The 23635-nt window shown below is 34.6% G+C and overlaps 1 long non-coding RNA gene across 1 annotated transcript in view; it reads right to left on the reverse strand.

Annotated features, from left to right (window-relative positions):
- LOC113963761 overlaps positions 1-21666 on the reverse strand; it is a 46682-nt gene extending 25016 nt beyond the window's left edge. Inside the window, exons 1-2 of the long non-coding RNA XR_003532933.1 lie at positions 21400-21666; positions 1906-1948 (exon numbers count right to left, since the gene is read on the reverse strand). This is a non-coding gene — a long non-coding RNA (uncharacterized LOC113963761). The remainder of the gene's footprint in view (positions 1-1905; positions 1949-21399) is intronic.
- Positions 21667-23635: the final 1969 nt, after the last annotated feature.

The following is a 23635-nucleotide window of genomic DNA, read 5'->3' on the forward strand; positions in this document are numbered from 1 at the left end:
CTCACTTTTCTGATTCTCTTCCTCACCCCACCCAGAGGGATGGAGGGAGTGGCTGTGTGGTGCTTAGTTGCTATCTGGGATTAAACCACGACAGAAATGTATATGCTTTTTAATATCTTGGCACTTTGAAGCAAGGACAGGATTTTCAGTACTTTTAGGAAGTCTTTGTGATACTGGGATTTAAGTTATTGTGTTTCCTCAAATTTGTGTATATGTAATAACTAAACTTGAGTGCACATACTTTTAACCATTTTAGTTAAAGTGGATCAAGGTAAAGTTTGTACTAGTGTAAAGATAGCCGTGGGCATGTCTCTTTCCTAATACCAGGTAGGTTATGTCATTTTAATATTATGACATGGTAAAACAGAGAATTTACATACAAAGAAGTCATACTTCAGATCCCATTTAAGTTGTAAAAAGATGGATTTTCATTACCTATAAAAATATTAAAAATTTAAAAAATTATCAACAATATCTAAACAGTATTAACTGAATTCACATAAGTTTGAGTGTAAGCAACATTTTAATTATGCCTATGAGGAAATGTTTTAGTTTTATAAAGCTATATCTATTGCCATTAATCTTTTCTTCAAAGCAAAGAAGTACCTTTCTCATGTAGTTCATTGTTATGTGTATTGATAAGATATGGCAAATGAAGATGTTGCCTTATCTTCTACTTTTACACCCCCATCACTGCATTTTTTAGATTTCTGATGGGAAACTCAGAGCAGCGGTTAACTGGAATGATAATTTAGCTCATGCTAAGGTAATATTTTCATAGTTTGAAATAAGTTTTTAGAAAGAGTTATTTTCTGGAATAGATGCAGTAGAACAAAAACAAAAAAACACCATTCTTGTAGAGAAAAATCCAAAGTAATTTTTTGCACAATAAAAAAATCTAAATTCCTATAAAATAATGTGATGAATTACAGCAGAAACACCATTTAAATTGCTGTTTCTTTGCATTGCAATGTTGTAATTTAAAAAGATCATAGTCTGTTGTCAAATTTTATTCTCAGTTTCTTTCTGCTTTGGGAACTTCAACTCTTCAAAATATGCAAAAGGCAACAATTTAAAAAGCTTTACCTCTGAAGGTATGGAAATAAAGCATTTTAGTACTCCTAGTAAGAATTATAGGGTTTTTTCAAAAAAGAAAAAAAACCCACATAGGAACCTTCAAAAGGAAAAGATAGATTTCATGGGGCATCTGTTTAGCCTGCTCTAGTTAAAAATAGCATTCATCTGTAAAACATCAATCTGTCAGGCACATTACTAATATAATTTTTATGACAACATAACATATTGTGAAGACATGATCCTTTTCCATTTTCTTCAGCCCTATTCAGCAGACTGTCCTATTCACAAATCCTTTTTCAAATGACAGTTTTTTTGGTGAAAAACCAAAATCCCTACACCAGTACTTTAAGTTTACCAGCATCTTTGCTTTATATTTGCAATTACCGTTCAAGAAAATAATCTCCCGCTGTTAAGTATTCTAAAAAACTACTCATATCCCAATGTGACCCAGATGTAGCATGCTCTATAGGGGACTATACCAATCTCGGAAATTCTGTGCTGCTGCTACATGTAGGAATTTAGATTGCAGCATGCAGAACACAGTGGATTAATGAGAATATTTAAGCTACATATGTATATATGTATGATTTAGTACAGGCAAGAAGAAGGAAATAATCTAAAATTCCTTTAGTTTCACTAAAAATTTAGTTGTATTTGCATGCATGCAGCCCACCACATTTATGCAATAATCTCAGTATTAATTAGAGCAAAGTCAATTTTTTGCAGTATGTACATGTGTCCAGGTAACAAAAAATTTAGTTTACTATTTCTTTCCTACTAGGATTCCTGCTTCATGTCTCTCATATTTTCTTCAAATTGCTCACTCACTTGATTCTTGGCACTCCTCTGTCTTTCCAGAATGTCTTCATATCTGAAAGTATAAAGCTTTACCATGAAAAAAGATGCAAGAAACTTTCATTAATAGAAAGGCAGCCAAGCCTGCCCCTTCTGTGTTTCTACCAATAGTAGTAGCTTACTTTGGTGCTTAAATCTGGTGAGAATCTTATGGTAACATCTGCTAAGGAAACAACCGTACTGGTATCCTTGTCAGTTGCCTTTGGATGTCAACTTTCCATCTTGTCTTGCTCATGTAAACTTGACAGCTCTAAGCACCACAGCAGAATTCCATAACTTTATTGAAAATCTCCTTTTCCAGTGAGCCAGACCTGCCTTTCCATGGCATAATGGAGCGGTATGAGCAGAAATCAAGCATTTGTGCCTTCAGATTGGGGTGTCTTAAACAGTATTGCTCCGTCTCTTATTTTCTTCCACTTTCCTTTTGTAACACTGCAAGATGATGCTCATTGCTTAGTTAAAGGATTATTCCTCCTAAACTGAGTCTAGATTTCTTTCTCTGGTTTCACTAAGAATTTTGTCTTGTAAAAAAAAACAGAGAGGGATTTTTTCTGTCTTGCCTTTGAGATACTCTGCTTATACTATGAGTTCATTCATGGCAAAGTGTAATAATGCCGTTAAGCAGAACAAATAATTCTGCTCTAAGGTTTATTACGTTCAGGCAGCATTATAGAAATAGCTCTTCTGAGGAAAAGTGGGGGGTAATAAGTATTAAAGAAATTAAAATAATCAAAAAGAAAAATCTCCATTTTAACTTCAGTTATCTCTCATTTTTACCTAGACTGCTAGCAGACTGAGAAACTCAAAACTTTCTAGCATCTTCGCTTTTAATTTTTGTTTTTCTCTCCTCTCCTCACAAACAGTCAGAGCTGGTATGTTTGCCTATTTCTCTTTTAATGATTTTTAAAAAGCATCAAAGGAAAATCTGGAATAAAAAAAAATCTATTGTTTCATTGCTATTGTAGGTTGACCTTGCCAGCTGCCAGATGCCCAGCTGCTCTCCCACTTCAAATCTTCAACAGACAGAGAGAGAAAATAAGATGAGAGACGACTGAGATAAAAACAGGGAAAACTCTTATCAACTACCATCATGGACAAAACAGACTTAACCTGGCAAAAAGGTAATTTAATTTATTGCCAATTAAAATAAATTTGGATAGTGAGAAACAAAAATAAAACCTAAAAACAACTTCCCCCACCTTCCCTTCTTCCCACGCTCAACTTCACTACTTCATTTCTGAGTCCTCTTCCTCCTTCCCTGAAGGAAAAAAAAAGAGGACTAAGAAATAGAAAGCAAACAAGCATGCTAGTGGTTAATTATCCTAGTAGAGTTTTATCGTTCGCATTGAGTCCCCGAATTAATTTGAATGTTATTCCTGTGAAATACTGCATTGTCAAGACCCCTTGGTTGGAAACCAGACACTTCCACAGGTATTTCTAAACCACATATGGTTTATATAGTTCCCAGTTCTGGCTTCAGTTCTTCTTCTTTCCCTTAGAATACATGTAAAAAAAAAAATAGTGGTGTGCAGGCACTATATAAGATTCATAGAATGATGGAATCAGCCAGGTTGGAAAGGACCTCTGAGATCATCAAGTTCAACCCTTGATCCACTACCACCATGGTTACTAGACCATGGCACTGAGTGCCACATCCAGTCTCATCTTAAAAACCTCCAGGAATGGAAAATCTGCCACTTTCCTGGGCACCACATAGTCTAAAATCTAATAACTGAAAGTAGCTGCCATAGAAATTAAAGATCAAAGTTTTATGTTAATTATTTTTGTCTTGGGATAAGTTTGCTGTGAAATCTTAGTTAAAAAATTTCAAAACATTTATTAGAAGCTTCTCATTTTCTTTTACAAGGGAATAATAGGGAAATATTAAATCAATTAAATCTTTATATACAAATATATTGATTTCAAAAATACTGCACCATAACCACTGTCTGATAGCAGAAAAATATTCTTTGTGAATTAAAAAAACTATGTATTGAACATTAGAACTTGTCTGCTCATTATTGCAACTCATTAATTCAAGTTCTTCAGACTGGCAACTATTCAAGTTCCTCAAATCTATTAGAGACTAATAAATTTGTCATGAAATATTCACATTGAGGAGTGATATAAATGTATAACACACCACTTATTTTCTGAAAGAATTGATGGAAATTAGAAATAAGAGAGGCAAAAGAACGTACGCAGAAAATGTTTGTAGAATCTCAGTATTGAATTTGCCTAGTCCTATTTATTGCTCAAACTAATAACTTAGACCAAATAACTTCACAGTAGTTGGATTCACAGTTTTCATGGTTTAAGAATGGTATTCTCCAATTTTGTGTTCCCACTGAAACATTCCAAACCAAGCACTGCTTGCTTACTGACCCCCGCCTCCTCAGCCCTCCACTTAATCTTTCCCCTGTGATGGGCTGGAGAAGACAATTGGAGCCACAAAAGGTAGAGATCACAGGCTGAGAAAAGAACAATTTACTTAAAACAGCAATGAGATAAGAAAATGAGAAACAACAATACCAATGACAGAGTGTAGAAAAGAAATGTTATTGCTCACCCCACAGACAATATCCTCGGCAATACCTGACGCTCCCTCCGTCATGCTACTCTGACCTGGAAATGAGCCCTTCACTTTCCCCTGGAAAATGATGTGAGGTGGTATAGAATAACCTCCAGGTCTTAGCCATGCCCTATCTTGGCTACTGCAAAAATTACTGCTGCCGAAACAAGAACGACAGTCTTCCTATGTGCCTGTACTCATCCTAACTCAATGAACTTCCACCCTTTTGGTGGAACAGTCAGGTGCATCATGATGCTAATAATAAAAATAATGAGAGTTAATATTGAAAGTAGATAAAGACATAACTAGGTAACAAAGTAGGAGAAGGGAGGGAAGTTATATTTCATTTCTACAGACATCTTATGTACAAGCTAAAAAATTACAAAAATCAAGGCTACCACATATGGCTGAGACAGTTGGAATTGTGCAGCCTAGAGAAGAGAAGGGCCTCTGGCAAGACCCTGTAGCAGCCTTCCAGTACCTAGAGGAGGCTACAAAAGAGCTGGAGAGGGGCTTTTTACAGTAGCATATAGTGGTAGGACAAGGGGGAATGGCTTTAAACTAAAAGACAGTAGTTTTAAATTACATACCAGCAAGAAATTCTTTACTGTGAAGGTGTTGAGGCACTGGAACAGGTTGCCCAGAGAAGTTGAGGGTGCCCCAACACTGGAAGTGTTCAAAATCCAAAGGTTGGACAGAGCTTTGAGTAACCTGCTCTAGTGAAAAATGTCTCTGCTCATGGAAGTGGGATTGGAACAAGATGATCTTCAAGGTCCCTTCCAATCCAGGCCATTGTGTGATTCTGTGATTCTATTATTTCATTGCATTGTACATAGTTGAATTCTAAGAGAAGATGCAGAGGAAATGAAATAGAGAGCAAGAGGAGACCATACATTCTGGAGTTCATATATAATATTTTTATGTTTAAAGAGTTTAATAGCACAGAGGTGCCTAAATCCACTAGGAACAGCTCTTGGTGGGGGGGGGAAGGTAGAATAAGTTTCACAAGTTTCGCTCAGCTCTGTGTGAGGAGAGACGCTACTGCATCCACATACAAAGCAAGACCCCTGTAATATGTTTATCATATTTAACTTAAAATCTTCAAAATGCTAAATAAGCTAGAGCAAAAAAAACTATATCTGGAAGTTTTCCTAAGAGGCTACATAGTACATGTGCTTTACAGAAAAAAACCCCAGATTAAATGTACTTAAATCATTCACATTAAAATGATAGAAAATAAATAATTAAAGAAATTCCTCTGTCCATTTTGTTCTCTTATAGCATTAAAAAAGATAACTTAAAATATGATAATTTAGCAAAAAATGGAGATTATAGCTTGAAAAGGTCATTACTTCTGTGTGACCTATCCATACAAAACAAGGCTACTGCAAACAGTATATTTTTTATTATATAGATAAATTTCCTGCAGAACTGAGGCTGTTCTTGTTGTTACATGTCTATCAATTCACTGACATCCCAGTACTGTTCTACAATACAGTGTAATCTTTTTTCTTCTCATTTTCATACATTTTTCAGTATTTAGCAACAGATACTAAGAAGGGAATAAATTATTAATATCTCAGAAAAAAGCCAAAAGCATAAGCCAACAATGTATCTTTAAATTATAATTCTTAATGAATAAAACCATTTATGTTTTTATTTTCACTTCTTTTCAAAGGGGTGATTTATGTTTCTATTTGGCAAAATCTTCTCACTCCATATATTTACCCTTATTACTGGAAGATTTCTGGATGAATGAGGTCAAGATGTAGAGTTAATCGTTATCTTGATGAATAAGGATGGATACTGCTCTTAGTTGTGTATCTTATGTAGAAGAAGAAGTAGAAACTTTAAGTTTTCAGGACTTCTGAAAGCAGACGACAACTATTCCCCTAACAAAGGAATAATTCAGCTTTGACAGTTACACATTTATTCATGAGAGAAATGCTAGCATGATCTAAGCAACTTGCTCAAACATTGGAGGTCGTATGTCAAGAGGTGGGCAGCACTGTTTATTATTGCAAACAATTGAGGTACATTTTTATTTGGACGTGGTTTTGTTGACAGGCATTCTACGCTCTTGAAAAATTATAGTTTGTATTTGTTAATAAGGTGTGAAAACTTAAAAGGTGGAACAATCACATATGCATACTGTACCGAACATTTCATAATGACCCTGTAAGCTGTGGAAAATGTAGCATTGATATCAGCAATATATTTCATTCAGATATTAATACAATCTTGTACATGCCAAAGTGAGATTGTAGCTGGAGATACAGTGAACTATCCAGAAGTCATTTGAATAGTGACAGAAAGAATACCTTTCTAACTGTGTATCATTTATTCAATGTGCTCTGGTAGTCGATGAGGAAACTAACCTATCTGTATGAATTCCCTAGTGCAGAAATCAGGATATCAATCAATTTTCTTCTTGTTTGTTTTTCTGTCTCTGGGACAAGCAGTCTTACAAGCTTTGCTTCCTATCCGTAAATATAAAATTTTGAACAGGGTCCTGACTTAGCACAGTTACTGTGAAAACCATCCTATTACTTTTGATGGTTCAAACTCTATTTTTTAATTTCTTCCTCTTTCATCTATGGCAATGATAATTCATTAAATCTAATCCACTTAATTAAACAGAATACTTCCAAGTTTGAAAACTCAAATAAGTGAAAAAAATTTGTTCACGCACAGGTAATATTTTTTTCTCTTGCATTGTACTATTGAATGCAAATAGGGTCTGTAAAAAATTAGGGAAAAAAGGTGCCATTCAGTCCATGGTATATCGATATTTTTTTCTTTTTTTACTACTAAAATCTAAGGCATTCATTACCACTGTTATGACAGTGCAAAATATGCAAATCTTTTGCAACTGCATTGTAACAGATGGTAGAAGTATTTAATATGCCTGTTTCCAGTTTGGTTTCTAAGTGCAATATATGTTGTTAAAAGATTAAATGTTGGACAGGAAGGAGTAAAGCTGCTTGTTTGTCTTGAAATAGCTGCTACACTTTGAGGTGAGAGGGGCTGTTTGGAGACAGAAGGAAACAGCTTTGTCTCTGAAATCTTTTGATCATGACCAGGTTTGGAGAACCTGGGAGTGGGTGTCTGGCAGCACAAATGCACTCTGAAAGACTCTGCAATTTGCCAGGGATATTCCTATAGCAAGGAGTTAATTCATCCACCATGAAGCACCTGAGGTGACAGGGCAGAAAACTTTTAGCACGGGGATTTGATGAAGAGCACCTAACCCAGAAAGCCCCTAGAAAGTGTTGGTCTGTTAGTTCTGGAGCAAAATACTTGTCCTTCGGGACCCAAGAGCTTCCTTTTTTCTCAGATCTTCAAACCTTTCTCAACAACAGAGTGAAGTTCTCTCTGTGTAAAGTTTTACCCTGAGCTTGTATATTATTTTAGTATTCCAGACACACAGTGGTGTTGAGAGCTAATAAGCCTTTAGTCCTTCAGTGTGTTTTGATGTTTTCACTTTAAAGAGAAAAAAAATGGTGGAAGGAAAAAGGGAGAAGTTGCACTCAAAAGATCTGGTGGACTTGGGCCCCAGACACAAAATACCAGACTTTTCTTTATATTAATGACAGCATTTGGGATAGAAAATAGATTACCACATCACAGAAGTCATGAAGCCAAAGCTCTAGTGTAGACACAAATATGGCCTCATTCTTTTCTTATCCACAGGAGAATACCGCTAACATGAATATAATCTTTTAATTGGAGAGGATAACCAAACCCATTTTTCTCTCTTTTGCAGACTTAACTGCTTCAGTATAAATGTGTTTGCAGAAGCTGCCTCCAGACTTAAGAATCCGTATAAATATGCCATATATTCAATAGGGGGAACAAATAATTAAAATAGTAATGGGAATTTCAGGTTACAAATATCGTGACTGCTTTAATCTGGAGGAGGTAAACCTCACTAGGAAAACACAAAAGAAATTTTCCAAATGTACATCCTTAGCTCTTGTACAAACCTGTTTCTTTTTTAGGAAATTGCCTCAGCAAATAGTGCTGGAGAAAACAGTTTTGCTATAGGGAAAGAAAGAGTTATAAACTGTATCAAAATTTTGCAACTTCATGGACTAAAGCATTAAGAGGGAAAATAATTAGGATGCCAAGTACACTACATGCTTTCATGTTTGACTCGAATTCAAAGCCTTGGCAATCCATTAGATTACTTAAGTAATCAGCAGAAGGCTTGTGCACAAATTTACTGATCACATATACTTATTTGCTTAAATAAAATAAGAAGTTAACATTTTTTCATATATCGAATTGTTCTACGAGAAATTAAATGTTTTATTGTTGGGTTTGTTTTGGGGGATTTTTTTGGCCTTTTTTTTTTCATAATTTTCCCAGTATTATTAATTTTCAGGAAAAGTTAACCCTTTCTGCTCTAGTTAATTTAAAAAATCACTGAAGATAATAATTTTGAAGTTTTATTGCTCTCACTGTCTTCATATACATTCACCTCTGTTGACATAAGATATCAATATTATGATCATAATCCCTAAAATTTTCAATATGTAATAATTATATTATAATTTATTATATTACTTCCTATAGATATAGAGAATGTGAATTTTCAAGTGTAATAACACATTTTGTTAGTGGAAAAACATCAGCTTTTCTCATGTTAGTGATGTGTTTGTGCAGTTATAGTTAGGTTTGTCAAAGCTTTTCATCATAAACCATGTTTTCAAGGGATTTATAACTAGTATACCGAATTGCTGCAGTCTTAGATTTCACACAGGGTACACAGTCTTAGTGAGGGATAGACATTCATTTTATCTTTTTGATATTACTTTAGATTTTATAGATACATTTGACAGTAACATAATGCAGGTATATAGCAAACTCAGTTTAAAAAATTCCTATGGTAGTTTAGAGCAATGAAGAATTGCCACCGTGACATCATCTGTAATGAAATGAGCTTTTTGAGACCTACAGAGAATTTACTGTCCAAGGCAATAGAGACCTGGTTGTCTGGGATGATTAGAAGAAAGGGGTGAAAAAACTCACAAATGCTTAGCAGGGAAAGGAAGGGCCTGGAATCTGCAAGTTGAAATTGCTTGCTGACGGCTAAACCATGGGTACTGTCCAAAAGGACAGCAAAAACACTACCTGGAGTTAGTGAAAGACTCAGATGAAACATTTGAGAGTCACTTAGGAAGCCAAGCTCATGGTCACTGCAGGCCATTACAGCTCGTAAACAGGTTGACAGCAGTTGTGATCACAAGATTGAGACAGAATACGCTAGTCTTGTCTTCTAAAACACATTTGGATGGGGACAACTGTTTCAGTTTTTGTGGCTGAAAAGTCATTGGAAGTTCTGTGCATAAGTGAAAGAATTTTGGAAGGATTTCCTTGCCATTTTTCCTAGTCTTTTCATCTAATTTTTCCAAGTGTAACCCTGTCCTATTACCGTCTTCTAATAATCCTATTATATAGGGTCCACTAATATCTACTAGTACTCAGTCATATTTTATGCTCAATCTTTGTTCTTAAATTTGTTCATAAATTACTTAGTTTCACACAGGTTGCACTCAAAATGAGGCAGGGGGAATGTAGTTTAACTGATGAAAAAGCTTCAGGTCTCAAAAATTCCTTAACTTCTATTAAAATTCAAACAAATTTCTTTTTCCATCAACACTCCTTGTTCTCCACAAGAAATCTCTATTTTAACACAGTGTAGGTCATTGGACTCTAATGAAGTCTATTTTCTTCCTTCTGTTTTTTTTTTTTTGGTTGGTTGGTTTGGTTTGTTTTTTTTAAAAATTTATTTATTACATTTATCTTAGATGTTAATTCTATTTCTTTTAACAGTCCTTTTGGGTCATATAAGGGTTATGTCTTTTTTTTCTTCACTTGATGTTTAGTGATTATTTTTTTTTGAGCTTTCAGTATTGCCCCTACCATCACCACAGTCAGCATTTAAATTCATGCATGTGTCATGGAAACAGTTCATAGTTTTAAGGATCAATAAAACCCTTCAGGCTCAGACATGATAAAACCTTGATTTTACTTAAATGTCCAAATTTTTTTCAGACTTATTTGAATGAGAAGAATGGTATTTCTAGGCTGCACCACCTCTCTTTTGCAATCACTGTAAAAGTTTCCATGTGCAGTAAACCAAATACATTTTGAATGCCTCAGATTTACTGTGTATAAGTCAAACTAGTCTGCAGGTACAATTGGTGAATGCTACTTGCCCAGGATGTTTCAGAGTGAACTCTAGTCTACTTTCATTCTATAACTTCATTAGCAGGATTTTTTCAGTGGCATCTCATGTCCATATGCAATAAGTCAGATCTCAGTGAGGCACTTTGCAGAGGTGAGATCACTGACTATATAGATAGAGAGAAAAACTGAGAGAAAGTTGAACTGGGAAAAAAAAATCAGTTGACACAGACTTTATGGTTTAACTAAAGCTACAGACTATTGAGGAAAACCTTAATTACCTATCAAATAGTTTAAATGTTCGAACGAGACTGACGGAGCTGCTGACATCCTAGCAATTCCCAGCTAAATACCATGAATATTAGTGTTGAATTGGCATTTGCAGAACAATTGTGAGACTGCAAGTGAAAAGAACATTGTACCTTTTAAAGCATAGCCATTTCTGTACAAAGTACTGTTATCTGATTAAATTTAGAATATTGACAGCCTGTCTTGAATGAATTAGTTTAGAAATGAGCTTGTCTTACTTTATTTTAAGCATTTCATCTTAGATCTTTGGTACAGAAGAAACCTCAAATGCAACTTCAGATGACTAGGAAGTCTCCTTTAAAAGAGGTGTTATTGAACATTCCTGAAGTTTTGCTGAAGTGTTTCCATGCTCTAATTAGATTACTAAGTTGTTATATGAACTGCTCTCGAAGTTGAAAGCTTATTAATGTAACAACATAATTGGAAATGTTAGCATAAATATACTGGAGGAACTTGTATTTCAGGTTTTATAAATATGTTGATTTGGTAGCTTAAAAAAAAAAATTAAAGATCTATTGCTTTCATCCTTTCTCAATGTATGACTATTCAGGTGACTGAAATACAGCCTTAGACATAACTGGGTAGAAAGTCAAACTAATTCCTATCAACTACAGTAGGTAGTACAGAAGTAAGAAAGTACAGAGATCTTTATTTCCCATAACTATCCATCTGGTGATAAAATTCTACTGTTTTGTTTTTGATAATTTAAAAATAGTTTGGGTGTGACGAAAGTCTCAGGATTGTCATCACTTTTTCATAGCTTTATATGTACTAGAATGTAATTCAATATGCACTTGAATTCATTTAAAATATTTAAAAAGTCTCTGACAAAATGTACATTTGGTTTTTTTCCTGTCTCATTCCCTATCCAGTTATGTCTAAGGCCATATGTCAGTCATCAGAATCTGGCATCTTAGCTTTTAATATCTATTCATTGCAATTATAAGAACAAAAAAAATGATAGGGTTTACAGAAATTATAATTCAATTAAATTATTATGATTCTGAGGAAATATTTTTAATATTTCATTCTTTTTAACAGTTAGTTGCTTATCTATGAACTCATGATTTTGGAGGAGGGAAATATCTATTTTTCTGTACAAAATCTAGTTCACTAAAGTAGAGACAAGTTTGTATTTGCCTTCTTTCTTGCGAATGGAATACATAATTTTTATATTTTCTATTTGTTGAAGAAGAGGCATGTGAGATTTTTAAGTTCTAAGTGTCTTTTTTAGGTTGACAGTATATGTAATACAAGTGAACTGTGAAATAATGTTCAAAATATCTGTATCAATTCCAATCCCTTATGTTTTTAATTTAAAAATCAAATAAACTCAAAACTGAGGTACATAATTCTTAAACAACTAAAAAATTATACTTTATTGTTCTGCTTTATTTTTCTCTTTCTCATGCACACATGCTTGCTTCCTACTTTAAGACAAACACAAACTATGGAAAACTTAGTTAGTGCTCTGTGTGAGCAACTACAAATGTCCTAAAATTAAAAATACTGGAGCTCTTCTTTTCTGTAAAGTCTCATTCAGTTCAGCTCTTGGGTTCATGCTATGGAGTCAATGACCAAAAGAAAATTATAAAATCATTACTGATGAATTTTTAGATGGCTTGAAAATTGAGAGAGTAGTAAATAATAAAGAGGATTTATTACTCTACAAAGTTATCTGCATCATTTGACAAGTTGAACATAATCAAACAATATCTGGTTCAATACCAGATAGGGAAGTCACCAGCAGAAAGGGAAGTCATGTATTTAGATACAAATAAATTAAATTGTATTTAGAAGGTGAAACACTCCAGCTTGGAAAACAGTGGCACACAGGAAGAGCTGGGCTAAGATCTAGTCCACTTAAACCCGAGATATGTCCTAAAAATTAAACCTGAATAGAACCAATAAACACATGATCAAGCAGCAACACCTACTCTTCAACTGTGCCTAATGTGCAGATACAGAAACCGTCAAGCTTGTTTCTACAGCACCTTTGTTGGTAGTGACAGACAGACCTGTTTTTTACATAAAAGCTTTCTCACTGGAATACTCACACAGAACTTCAAACTTTATTTTAGGCCCTTTTTATTCTGAGCAGGATTCAAGCTGTGGGCCTGACTAAGAGGCTATGAAGTATCACAGGTGGGAGTGAGAGTTATGAGAAAGGAATGAGATCTGAAATAATATTAGACAAGAAGACTATAATTGCTGAAAATTGAAGAATTACTTTTCTGGTTTCGGATCTCATTATTTGTTCTACTTTTTACACAAGATATGAAATGCACTGAATTTTCAGACAATAAAGTTTCAAATCCAGCGCTTATAATTCTGGGATAAAGTAGGATGGTTTCCTATGTTCTCTCTATCTGACACACGGGGGAAATAGTCAAGGGCATAGGGACCATGAATTTTTTTCCTTTGATAGTGCTAGGGAAATGGAAAGGCTTGAGAAGGAATGAACAGATCCTGTGAGTTATCATCAGTTTGTTGGACTGGTGTTGATAACAGGGATTGGCTTTTACAATCATCAATCCCTCTCTGGAATAGGCGGGATCCACTTGTCAAAAGTGTAAAGGGTCTTCCAAATTAACAAACACACAATAAGAAGGAGAAGGGTTAGTGATCATTGTTTGCTCCTTCCTTAGAAAAAGAAATGTATACTGCCTTTGGAAAAGGACTGATTCTGGAAAGTGTGCTGGTCCTGCTACACAGGAAATTTCACTAGATAACAAACTGCCTCCCTCTCTCCTCAGAAGTTGCTTACTCTATAAATTTTTCCCTGTGGTTTTCTAAGACAGCTTCAGAAACATAAGTTGTTTGAATTAATTTGAAAAATGAACTCATTTTGGCAAACTTTGCCTCTACGTCTGTGGGAGTTTGAGTTTTCCAGAGAATAGCAATCCCAGAGTGAACATTTATCACAGAAGCACTTTAGAAGACCTCTTTCACCATAAAGAAACATGAATAGCTATGAAATGTTTTAAATACCTTAATTATATTAAACATTTTCTAGCAACTCAAGTCTGTAAGAAAATTTTTAAAAAACCAGCTCACTGCTTTACAAACTATGTATAGTCTAACAGACATCAAAGACATTTTTAAATGTTTTTTTAATGTCATAACTGTGAGTTGATTATTAAGCATTACCTAGCCTCAGATTAACCTTCTGGTTGAATTCCAGCAGATTAATTCCATCCTTATGTTTTATTATAATCTTTTCACAGGGGTAATTAGGACCTTAAATTGGATAATTCTTTTAAACAGAACCGATGCAACCCAGCTGTTGGTAAACTGAAGAGTTTCATATTTTGTTTGAAGTCAGGACAATTTAGACAGTACATTTGAAAAATATAAAGGATGGAAAATGATCATTCAGTTTATCAGCTAGCACTTTATGCCAATTAAGAGCAAACTAATAATACTATGCCATAGTTTTTTCCTCTCTGAAAAAAAAAGAAAAGAAATTCTTCTATGCTGTTTTGTACTGTTTGCTTATCTGTGGTCACACTGAGGTAAATAAAAAAGCACAAGACAATAAACTTTCCTGTTATATATCAGACACAGAAGTGAGTAAGCCATTCACTATTACTTACCAGGAAGTACAATAAATCTCCTTTTGCCTATTCAAGACTTAGGTGGATTATGTCATACAGTAGTAATAAAACATTTTGTAAGGGATTATAGTAAAAACTTCTTATTGCTGTTGCTTCAATCAATATTTATTGTACTATACATTGTTTAGATTTGTATAAAGCGGAAGATTTTAACTATGATTATTTTTTAAATAGTATTGGACTGATTTTCAGTTATGTAAAATAATGGATCACCACAGCTTTTGGTGAAGTTTACTGAATTTTTCTGGCTAGGACTCTGGTCTTCACTCTGTGTGAAATTCCATAAAATTGCTTTGAAAAAAAACCCCACAATACTGTATCTTTTGTGTTCTAAATTTCATAGCTTTTCGTGGTTTTCTATTGTTTCCTTTTTTTATATAATACCACTTAAAAAAAACCCCAAACCAAAATACTTCCTCCTCAATAAATTTTAAGTTTACTTTTGTGAGAAATAAGCAGGAAAATATAAATATGATTAAAATATTTATAATATTATAAAAGATAAAAATATTATAAATATTTTACACAAACCTAATGTATTTTCTTATGGTCTTAACTAGATATCATATACAAGGGAAACTGTTCATATTAAAATTACATACTATAGTCCCCATGACTGTGTCATACTCCTTTGGACTGAAATACTAATTATGATGGAAGTTTTGGAATTTTTTTGTATAATATTCAGTAAAACAAAAATTTTAAAAGTTATAACAGTTCAGATTTTACCTCTGTATTTCTTCTCTTCTTTTGCTATTTTTCACCTGAATTTCCTGGATATTCTGAATATTTGCATATGCCTAGGTACATATTAATTAGTAAGATCTTGATATTTTGATGCTGAATGAAACTTAACACAAGTCCACTGGATAGCTATTAATAATAAATACCCAGGTAAGTAAATGTGCTGGTGCTTTTAAGTTAATTCTGAAACAAGGTGGTGGTTTTGCTACAATTTATGCAAATATTTAAGTAAAATAAATGTATGCCACATATTTAAAAACCACAATGGTTTAAATCCATTTTTCTGGAAAATACTACCTCTTTAGAAATACTGTTACCTTCAAAGAAATCTTGGTTAACTCAAGGTGAAATAAGATTTGAAGATGGGAGCTATGAGGGTGTGCAGGAGGATTAGTCAGATGTTAACTTGCACAATTGTGTGCTTTGCTTAAACAGATTTTTTTGACAATTTCTGTAAAAAAACATGATGAAAACATGATATGGACCAAAAAACAGAGATCAGGTTGTTAATATACCCTTGTAAAGTCTGTAGAATAGATATTAGAACTATCAGTAGTGTTTTGATCTTTGTATTTTTATTAGGAAACTTACATTTTCTTCAGTATCCTATGTGGAATGAATTAAGGATCAAAACTGTTAATACACTTGATTAGAATTCAATTAATATGTTTAGTAAAATATTAGCAATATTGACATCCAAGATTTCAAAATATTCTTATGCATTTTATATTGAAAATTCTATAACAAAGATTTCAGAAACCCTGTTTTATTTACTTTACAAGAATGTCATTTTTTTTGTTTACCTTCAATATTTTTCACTTTCGGGTTCATTTACACTTGAGCAAAAAGTATCCAAAACTGAAAAAAAGGAGTTCAAAAATTAAACAGACTCTTTACAGTGAGCAGGAAGGAGATGTTTAAAATACATATTTTTGCATTTCTTTCTGATTTTTTATAGTCCAAACCCAGATATATATCTGTTTCAGTTCTCCTGGTCACTTCCTTTGTTTTACAGGTCTTTAATCTACCCTGAGCTCTGAATTTTAAATGAATCCATTGTTTCCACCACTCTATCCTGGAATCCAAACATTAACTTTCAGACTTGTTTCTTGTCATGAATGTTTGTTTATTACATACTATTTTCTTTGCTATAGTCATATTGCATTTCATTTCCTAAGATTTATAGGAAGATTTCTGTTTTCAAGTATTCACAAATACTGCAGTTGTAATCATACCTGATCAGTTAGTTGAGTGCCAACTACTTTATGTGAGAACAACTGTATAATGTGAGAGCAATTATGTGATTAGTTTATTTCTTCTAAGTTTAAGCATTATCAAGAGACCAAAACCTGAGGGTTGTGAGGTAATTTTTTTTCAGCAACTTTATATGTTGCCACCATGTGATATTAACTATTTTACCATGTTGTTAAGCAATTGTGTTGGATTCTGAAATAGGAGTATAATGTTTCACAATGGTATAATTTTTTTTTCTAACATGTTCTGGCCTTACATTAAATCCTAGGATTGTCTATGCTGCAAGTCATGCAGAATTTTCCCAGTATATCAGAGAAAGAATTAGTAGTAGACCAGTAATCAGTATAGTCATTTTAGTAGAGCTACAGCAAGCCAATTCCTCCTACTTTTGAGATAATTTCTTATGGTGCTGTATAAGGCTGACACTTCAATGCTGTCTCAGGATCTCAGCTAGCATCTCCTTATTTGACAGAGTGTCACTTCAGATAGAGGCTTAAACTGACTGAGAGCTGGTTAGGGGATTTCCCACACCATGTTACATTACACATTGTATTCATGACCATAAATGATTTTTTTATCAGTTTCATTAATAATTTATACTGACAGTATGCATACTGGTACCCACTGCTGTCAGTAAAAGTTTTGGTAAAGACTTCTTAGAAAAAAAATTGTCTTTAAGACACCATAAAAAAGTCTTTTTTTTTTTCTTTTTTTCTTTTTTTACATTGTCCTGGGTTTTCTCACAGGTGTGGACATGGTTAGGTTTGCTACTCTATACCACCCCCATTTCTGGGGAACTAATTTCAAGGGGGAAAAAAATGAATGCATGTTGGAAGGATGCCATTCTTTTCTGTTTCTTCCTCAGGGAAGTTGCAGAGACCAGCGATGCAGACTCTGTCCCTCTGTCACTGCTGCCCGTTCCTTCCTGTACCTCAGGAAGAACGTAACTCCAAGTGGCAAACACAACCAAGCCTAGCAGAGTTCATGCACTGTGGTGCCTATGCTAGAAGCAGTTGCAGGGAAGAGTGGTAGCAAACCGAGTCGAAAGGAGCCAAGCACAGTCAAGCAGAGTGGAGCAGTCTGGAGTGGATTGCACTATGCAGAGTTGAACCAGTCTGGAAATTGGGCAGCGCAATGCAGATGATCCAGCTTTTTGGGGGGTTGTCCATAATTGTTTTTCACTGTCTTGGGCTTGGGGATGGGGAACACCGGCTGCAGAGAGAATCTGCCATCTTGTCTTTGTCTCAGGAATAACTGTGTGTCACTGCTGAGCTTTAGAGAAAATATGCCATCTTGTTTTTGTCTCGGTGATGACATGGAACTGAGTCAAGATGGTTAACAATTTTTGTGTGTAAAGCACCTTCTCTCTGGTATACTTTTTAATTAATGTTGTTGATGTTGCTGTCACTGTGCATTTCTTCTTCCATTGTTGTTTGTTTTCAGTAAATTAACTCAACCCCACAATGCCTTTGCCCCTTTCTCACTAGAGGAGTGGGGAGGGAAGGCAGAGCAGCTTATTTGGAGTTTAATTCCCAGCTGGGATTAAATCACTACATACATTTACCATGTTGCTTTACTGGGTCAAGCAAGGAAAAAAAGCAACAGGGGTTACACAAGTCATTCTCCATGATTCTGTGTCACTGTGTCGGAAAATTATAGCAAAAAAATAGATGCAGCTCCAATTACTGTCTCATGAAAAGCAGCCAGATATTCAAAATTTACCCATGTCAGTCCTAATTATAACCGAACTTTTTTAAAAAAATCAATATGTAGTTGTTGAAATGCAACCATTAAAAGCTAGCTCAAATTTCCGAGTTTTCACTTGTAGTATCCATTTCTAAAAGCCTTTTGCTTCATTGCTTATTGGTTGAGGTGCATTTTTCAGCTGAAAAATTTCACCACAACTAGTTTTCTGTTCAGATTTAGTGGCAAACACATTCTTTAAGTACATATCGGACTGAAAATGTCTTACTGATTTCAATTAACAAGGCTTGAACTATTTTTCCAGGATTTATAAATAGCACATAAATGCTCTTTTGGGTCAATATAGATACAATTTTGGTACAGTAAATGTTACAACTACCAGTCATAACACGTTGATCTGTTTTCATTCCTGTTATTTTCTATCCATGTTAGTGACATCAGCAATTTCATTAGATGCAACTGAACAAACTTTAATGAACAGGGAAATAATTTTATCTTAAGCCAGTACTACTGTTATCACAAAAAGAATGAGACATCCACAAAACAAAGCGTCTCTGTTCTGTTAGTACTTCATGAAAAAGATTAAAAATTAGGCTCTTTGGAATGCTATTTGGTAATATTTGCCTTGCTAACACTTTTGAAATATTTTGACCATTACATTATAAGAAACAGGTACAAACCTACTCAGGAGTTGATAAAATAAGACTAATTGATACTGCAAACCAAGGAAAATCAGAATTACTTACTGCAATGTCCAGTAAAAAGGTGATCCCATAATTTTACTCAGTATATGAATAAACCTTTAATGAACATAAATCAGCATAGTAACAATGACTTCAATGAATAGTAATGATTTGTCTCACTTTTTAGTTGGACTATGAAATTTGTAGTTATTTATTTATGTATTGTGTGTTTTCCCCTTTTATTTGTGTCAAATTTAGTCACAGTAAATGGATTTAAAAACATCAATATTAATAAAATTGCTTAACTCTTAATGTTTTCTCTATTCCAATTCTTGGATACAAAATTCATATCTAAGAATGAGTTATTAATCCTAGAAATTAATTATAAGTTATGAAAGAAAGTACATACAATCACTCTAAGATGGGAGTCTAAGGACACATATAGTTTTCTTGACTATAATTTTTTTCTATATATTTTCAAGAGAAAAGAAAAGAATACCTAGAATTGTTGCCTATTCAGAGTCACATGGAGACCTGTGATGAGTGGCATTTCTCAGGAGTCTGAACTGGGACTGGCACTGTTTATCATCTTTGTTGGTGACATGTACAGTGGGATTGAGTGCAGCCTCATCAAGTTTGATGACGACACTAAGTTGAGAGGTGCAACTGACACACTGGAGGGAGGGGATGCCCTCCAGAGGGACCTTGACATGCTTGAGAGATGGGCCCATGAAAAAGTCATGAAGTTAAACGAGGCCGAGTGCAAGATCCTGCATGTGGGATAGGGCAATCCCAAGCACAAAGAGAGTCTGGGCAGAGAATGGATTGAGACCAGCCCAGAGGAGCAGGACTTGGAAGTGTTGGTGGACGAGAAGCTCAACAAGACCCAGCAACACACACTTAATAGATCAGAAAGCCAAAGGTACCCTGGGCTGTATCAAAAGAAGTTTGGCCAGCAAGTTGAGGGAGGTGATTCTCCCCCTCTACTCTGCTCTGGTGAGACCCCACCTGGACTACTGCATCCAGCCCTGGAGCTCCCTACACCAGAAGGACAGGAACCTGCTGGAGCGAGTTCAGAGAAGGGCCAGGAAGATGATCAGAGGACTGCAACACTTCTCCTGTGAAGTGAGAGAGTTGGTGTTGTTCAGCTTGGAGGAAAGTCTCTGGAGAAACCTTACCGCACTTTCCAGTACCTGAAGGGGCCTACGAGAGAGCTGAAGAAGACTTTTGACAAGGGCATGTAGCGATGGGACAAGGGGAAATAGCTTTAAACTTAAAGAGGGAAGATTTAGGTTAGATATCAGGAAAAAATCTTACTGTGAAGGTGTTGTGGCACTGGAACAGTTTGTTCAGAGAAGTTGTAGATGTCCGCCCCTGGAAGTGTTCAAGGCCAGGTTGTATGGAACTCTGAGCAGCCTGGTCTAAAGGAAGGTGTCCCTTCCCATGGTGGGTGTTTGGAATGAGATGATCTTTAGGTCCCTTCCAACACAAGTCCTTCTGTGATTCTTCAATTTACTGCAGATTAGATAGAATCTAGACTGAACTGACAGCAAGTCAATACAGACTAATAATATTTGTAATATCAGTGATAAGCAGACAAAGCAAATATTATGTGTTTCATTCCTGGACATTCCTAGCGTTAGTTTAGAATTATTTCAAGTTTTCTACTGAGTTCTGCTCCACAGGTATGAATTATACCAAGGATCAATTTTGCATTGTATTGACCAAGATGATCTGAAAGATCCTTTTTGTATCTCTTTTAAAACTCTAAGAAAATGTTTTCTGACCTTAAAATATGGGTTTTATATGGACTTCATAAAAATGATAGCATATCCAACAAGACATTTTAGTAATTTCACTTTATTGACTTTTTTTTTTTAAGTCAACTTATGTATGTTGACCTTCAGAACATTTCTGATTTTTTTTTCCAAGTGATGTGTGTGTGTGTGTGCTTTTGTGTATATATATGTATACAGATAATATCTTTGCACATATTCATGCTCTGGAAAGATAAATGGATTCCAAATATCATCCTATAAATATTATAAATTATAAGTAATATATTTCAATACAGTTTTAATTATAGTTCATCTGTATGTTTTCCAAACCACTGTATTCTTTGCATATAGGTTTGATTAGCTAGGAATTCAGCATATGCAAAAGTCATAAGTGGCTCTAAGGGAGGATTTTATACTTTTGTTTTTGATCATATTTCACTGTTTCATTTCATAAGATTTTTTAACTGTTTGAGTACAGCTACATTTTCTTGCTTTCCAAATCAGGACTTTCTAGACTTAGTAACAATACAAACCAAAGTGAAACCATAATTTGAAACAAATGAACAAATGAAGAAACAAACCATTCAATCAAATATTAATAAAACATCATCTACCTTAGTGAGTCAGGTCCTGCAATTCCAGAATTTCTCTCCTTTTTGCACAGGTTTCATAGAAAGGAGACAGTAAGAGTCTTCCTGAGAGACACAAAATCATCAAAAAAACCCGTTTACACCTTGGATTTTTTTCTATCTCTTCCATTCTAAGATTGGTGATAGTGTGTAGCTTTTTGTGGGAAGAAAGGGTTGGCGCACTTCGAGGGTCCAAGGTGAAATGGCCTCTTTATTAAAATGGCTCTCACCTTTTATAGAGTAAGCTGAGAACTCGCTAGAAGGAGGGTGTAACTGGGGAGGAGCAAGGGTGGAGCATGCAAAACGGGTATGGCACAACCATATAGGGAAGGGTACTGAAATGCAGCAAAATTCAACCAATGAGAGGGAAGGGTTCAGGGCCACGAGGGACAAGGGAATTTTCCAGGACTTAAAGCACAGTACATAGGGAATTAAACAGAAAATTAGGAAACACAACATAAAACCTGAAACGCATAAACTCAAATAGTCCATTACAATCTGTATTCATTTATAAAGTGGTTTCATCTTCAGGAGGAATCTTGAGTTCGATGCTTTTCTTCCATTCTTCGTTTTCATCCTCTGACAGCAGTGCACCCAGAAGTTGAAGCACAAGTGTGAGAAGAGTTGGGTTTAGGTCATGTTACTAAATTATCTATCATCTCTCTTTTAGAGCAGAGACAAACCAAGCACTGACACATCACTGGAGCTTTTCCCAAGTTGATCTGAAATTCAGCAGTGTTTTGTCACTTGTCTGTAGTCAATAGAAATGAGTGTTAATGATAACTGATATTGTGAGAAAAAATATCAAATGGTCTTTAGTTTATAATCATGTTCTTCATTTCCATTATTTTACACAGTTCAAAAGCCAGTATGGAGGGGATAAAATCCATCCAAATATAAATTCTATAGGTTTTATCTAAAAACTGTGGCCATGACAAATATTCACAGATATGCAGTGCTGTATCAGATATGTCAGTGACCAATGAGAAAAGTTCAGTAGCCAAAGAAGTTCTATTGACGCTTGGCTAGATCAAAAAAAAAAGAACTTCTCATGTCACTAACTCCCACACCCATTCAATATCTCAGCTGAAGACAGGCAGCAGACTTGGTATACACTTAATAAATACATGCTATTGCATTTTTGCAGTGTTACATTTTCAGTACAGTATAGATAAGTCAAACCATGAAACAATTTAATGGAAATGTGTGAGGAGTCAGGTTTGCAATAAAGAAGGACTGAAATGAACAGTGTTTCATTGTATCTTGTGTTTCATTGAACTTTATAGTAGCTTTAATGCAAAAATCTATAAATAATAAAAGAATTAAAGGACATATACTGTACTTGATCTTAAATTAAGAGATATTGCCACCACTATAGAACATTGTCAAAAGATAATGATGTCCTGCTACCAAACTGTAAACCTTGAGGTGAAGCCAAGACATTTATTTTCCAAGTTATTGATCTTATGACAAAATTCTATTACAATGTCTTTACTTCTAATACACAAAATGATAGATGCATATATAATAACTTTATGTGATGGATGTTGATGCAGTAAATTGACAGCAGCTTACAGACTGCATGGATTGGCTACAACGTAAATGCAGGTACATGTGTATGTATGTGCCTTTCAAACATTCAAAGACTGATCTACCAACAGAAGCAGAGTTTTATCTCTATTATTATACCTTTTTTTTTGATGATTAATAGACTTTTTTTCCATTATCTGAAGTATTTTTTGTCAGTTAGTATTTCTGCTGAAAGATTGAATGGCATAGATTAATCAGCTACCTGTTTTAAGGTACCTTCAATCTTTGTAGGCTGTTAGATAACAGAACATAGTGTGAGAAAGTGGGAAAACCACAAACTAAAATGCATCTTTTTTGGACCAAGTAAGCAGACAATGAGAAGAGGAAGGAAAATAATCTTAGTACACCCCAACTCAACTCATTACATATGTCCTTTTATACTGGATGGCTGATAGGGAAGAACTTTATTTCCTTGCATTACCAGAGTACAGGAATATCAGACTGTGATTTGGACAATAACAATTCTAGTAAAGACATTTTTTAGTTATTAGTGGTACATAAAACCACATCCCATCTTCTCACAGGGGATAATTAAATTATGATCATGACATTCTGTAAAGATAAACTTTATATAAACTTTATACACCTTTAGTAAAAGGAAAAGAAGATCAGTTATTAATATCACTTCACC

This window comes from Neopelma chrysocephalum, unplaced genomic scaffold (assembly GCF_003984885.1).
Source record: "Neopelma chrysocephalum unplaced genomic scaffold, ASM398488v2 Primary Assembly neopelma1_25, whole genome shotgun sequence".
In the NCBI taxonomy this organism is placed as follows: Eukaryota; Metazoa; Chordata; class Aves; order Passeriformes; family Pipridae; genus Neopelma; species Neopelma chrysocephalum.